Raw genomic sequence first — 4,714 nt, forward strand, 5'->3', positions numbered from 1 at the left:
AGCAGGCTGAATACTTTTGTCTCAGATTTCCCCCCTTTTATAGACTGTCATACCATGCATTTTCGTTAGACCAAATGGATGGATAAGTGGAGCTCTCACCTTGTTTGCATCTTCATCTTCAGCTCCTGTTAATCTCCAGTTTTCATGCTCCAAAGCATGCACCATGGCTTCAGTCTCTCCAGTTGCAGTTAGGTTGTGTAGGCCCGCATTTTGTGCTGAAAAATGTAGGCTGCATTATCATGCTCAGGCCCAGGTCACTTTTTGACCTACTCAGGTCACTTGCTAGTCACATTAGTCCATTACTTCAGGTCCCCCATGAACCTAGTGGACTTTTGGCATTTTTCTTGAGTTCTAACCATATTTTTGCACTTGAATCAATGTGATTTATCCTACAAACTGTCAATTACTTCCAGCTGACCAAGTTGTAGGTTTCCATAGACTTATTTTTCTTCAATATACATGGTACAACTGAAAATTATATGCTAAATACAAAAGAAATTATGTAACTAAGTTGGTTATTGGGTAACAATGACTGAATTTTGTATGCAAATTCCTTATATAACTCCCAGTGAAGTTCTTCTGTGTTCATAAGAATCCCATGATTTATATTATGAACAATAAACTCTTTGACAATGCTATGCAAGATGGGAGCAAAGGATTAAGGAATCAATCTTCACAATCCTATAAACTTTGTATGCTCTTTTGATCAGAAGTTAGCTCCAATTTTCACTTTTTTTCTTGAAGATACCAAGGATCACAAACATCATTGTAACAAGATCTCCCATTATAGAAAACCACATTGGCAAAAAGTTTCATATGAATGACAAAACATAGGTTAATATAGAATGCCAACATCCTAGGAAAATTGGGATCATTGTTTTTTTTTCCTCATCTTCAGAAGCACGGCCATAAAGCCACCACTTAATGCTTCATAAGATATCTTTGCCATATGCTAAATCAAACATTTGTGTTTTGACTTCATGATGACACTCTTATATTGCATTAGAGTCGCTTTGGCCATCCTCAGTCTAGAATGACCACATAGCATTCCCAATCACAACCTCATATGTTATTGTAGTTCTGATCTTGCTTCACCTTGGTAGATCCTAATTTGATGATGATGACAATTTGGCCAACTAACTGTAGTAGTCAACAAGTCACATGTTGCTTTCGGGCCAATAGACAACCTTGTTTTTCACATGGAATACTGACACACAAAAAGTGACAACTTGTTAGACCAACACAAGGAAATGGTAACCAACTCCTAGCTTTCTCATGCAAACATGCACCATGAAAAATAGTGATGAATTGCTACTGCATCCTTTTTGTTCATGATAATAGCCCCTAATTCAAAGCTACTACCATCAGCACGCTTCATCATCTTTTCAAAAGCATGCCATCAGATCCCAAATACAATACAATTAAAATCACATTGAATCGTTGCATTTGACAATCGAGAGATATGTCAGCCTCATGTCCACATGTCTATCGCAAATTTGTAGACCCTTAGACTACAAGTGTTGGCCATCTCCAAAGCATGTCGAGTACTCTTCACTTATGCTAGAAAAATCTCTTATAGTCTGATAGACTCTACAATTTTTGACAATCTTGATATTTGTCAACCCCTTTCCACGTGACTCACATGTATGCTATAGTTACGATCATTATGAAGCCATTCATTCGAGTTTGTCTATTTGCTCTCATGTATCACAACCATCTGTATAGGGAGACGAAGAGGCTGATCAAGAGATTGAATTTGTTGTAATAACTACCATGATTATTAGAGACTGCTTGGAGCCCATCTACTAATGAAAACAAATTTGATCACCTTTCCCATGAGGGTCATGGATCCCCTTCCAAAAGCATTCCACCAAAAGCTCCATTACCCCCCCTTCTGTGTATGTTGTTGGAGGCTTGAACCCCCCTCTCCTATAGTCTCAGATCGTCACTCTCATCATTAGTCATGGTTCTTGGAAATCTAAGTCAAGCTTTCCCCTTTCTTGGCTATTATCCAAATCATCGAAATATACTTGTTACTCCTTCCTGCAAACAGATAACTTCCATCTTCCGAAAAGGAAAAATTGTGAAGCCCTTTCCTCAACTTGAATTTGTTGTGGTTCTCATGTCACTCATCAACCTTCCCCTCGTCTCTAATATAGAGCACTTTTTTTCCCCTTGTTAATGATGATGATCAAAACCAAAAAAAACACCACAATCCTCCAAAATTAGCCTTATCTTAATCAATGTTTTCTTTTTTATCTAATAATAGCCTCATCCACTTTTGTCACAGTTGCTTGACTAAAGGTCACTTTTCACGAGCATGTAGGTTGACATGAGTCAAGTTAGTGCCTCTTTTCCACTAGCAATCTTAGTTAGTCAACTGTAGCTCTAAACTCGACATCATAGAAATAAAGCCTCAAATATTTGATATACCTTCTTTGCCCTTGATCCTTTGCATATGCTGGTGGTTGTTGAAGATCCTATTCCACTAAAGCATCTCTCTATGAGACTTGAAAGGTTATTAGATATTTTCACAATATCTCAGATTACAGTCATGTTGACCATCTAGCTGCTATTCGAGCTAGTATTGATGGATTAAGAGAAATTATTGTCCATATGTAGAGGTCTTTGCCTTTCCAAGAGGTATATCCATTGTCACATCTTACACATTTGCTCTACTACTTCACAAACATTCTTCTCAATTGATTGCATAATGGACGGTATCCCCACACTGACATATATTGCTACCACTTCCTTTAATAATAATATCCCTTAAACATAGTAACTACTTCAACAATCATGCAACTCATGTGTGCCATGCAGCTCATGTGTGTACCCTGATGTGTGCAAAACCTACAAAAATTAAGTGAAACGATCGTGATCTGATAATGCTCTCCTCCAAATGTTTCCCTTGACCGCAAGAAAATATAAAAAATTTAGGTGGAACCAAGTAATCAAAATTTCATACTGACAATTCAAATTGAAGACACACACAACGGAAAACAAAATGAGTTCAAATTCTTGGCAAAAGACTCCGCCCTCAATTTCATAGTGGTGGGCGTGCAACGTCACAACATCTGCCCCCTCCAAACCCGCATATCCTCCGAATGGGCCACACCTACCCATTCTCATTGTTGCCAAGATCGACGATCAACGCAATCTCCTTATCTTGTGCAAAATCATTTGCAACATCCACATCCTCATCTACATAATCTCTTGCCTCAAATCCATCATAAAACTCATCATCCAACTCCTCAACTGCATAGGTTGCATCATCTCTCCTCTTGAACAATTTGATTCTCTTTCTTGCAATTGAAATCCGCAAGATCATACCATTAAGCTCTGCTAAGGAATACATATCATTTTCATGGACATCCTACACCAAATAAGGTCCAAACCATCATCTTAGAACGTTACGGATAGCACTGTATTGGTTGTCTAGATGTTGCTATCGTAGACTAACACCTAATATCCCTCTTCAATCTCTCTAGGTCTCAATCTATGTCTACTACCAATTCTAGCATCTTTGAGCTTCTAGAAAACTCTCTTAATATCCCTAGATCTCCTCTCCAATTGACAAATACAAAGAGCCAAAAGATCCTCTCTAGTCATCTCATCGTGCTGCCACGGTAAAGCACTCCAAATGAGTGTGCAAGTCTCTATAGGCATGACTGGTTTTTGTCCATACATCAACTGAGCTAGCATATAACTTTTGGTCACACTCTGGGTAGTGCGATCAGCCCATGAGGCATAAGGCAACAATCTCTAGGCCACTCCCATCCACCACATGCTTTGGCCAAGGCTTTCACAATCGGCGGATGGCCTCTCTCACTCTTCATGTTGCTTTCTGTATTATATGCTAAAGTTAAAGCAAGTTTAATACCAAGATGAGAGAAAAAATCCCTAGCCTCATTAGCATCCAACTCACCTGTAACTTTTGTAATTTTCCCAATGCAGTCATACTTGCAAATAACATCCTTCAACAGAAACTTACAGACCACTGAAGTAGTCTTCGTCCTCAATGCTCTTCCTTCCACCTGATTCCTGAGATCCTCTCGTGCCAAAACAATGTAACACATCTGCTACAATCCAATAGGCACAGTAATCAAATCAAGAACCCACTTGTAGTGAATATATAGTAGGTAAGTAGGGTGAAGCTTGTCTTTATGCCTCATTGAAGAAAAAAATTGACAATCAGTGCATGTCTCAACAAATTGTGAGATATCTTTATACATGCCTCTCCACTAGTAGCACTCTCTAATCTTCTCGTAGGTCACCCAAATCAGTGCATGTCTCAACAAATTGTGAGATATCTTTATACATGCCTCTCCACTAGTAGCACTCTCTAATCTTCTCGTAGGTCACCCAAACAACTCTATGTCTTGCCCAAAGACTTTCATGAAACTCTCTCATGATTCACACCTGTGAAGCTCTATCACATACAACTCTCAATGGCTGTTCTCCTCGCTTCCATGGATGCTTCCAAAGTAGCCCACTCCTTAAGAAGAAACCATAAGCTTTTCTCTTGATCTTCTTGAAGTCCGCATCAGTCCCTATCCACCCTGTCTAGACATGGTACTCAAATAATGGCCAATTTTCAAATACTCTCATGTATATAGAGACTCATCAAAGCTCTCCAAAAGCAGATATGTGACAAGTATGATTAGCATGCATGGCTAAAAGATCAGCCCCATCATCAACATCATCACTGCAA

Source organism: Lygodium microphyllum, chromosome 3 (genome assembly GCF_053477565.2).
Source record: "Lygodium microphyllum isolate KBCC chromosome 3, Lygodium_microphyllum_v1.1.10, whole genome shotgun sequence".
Taxonomy (NCBI): domain Eukaryota; kingdom Viridiplantae; phylum Streptophyta; class Polypodiopsida; order Schizaeales; family Lygodiaceae; genus Lygodium; species Lygodium microphyllum.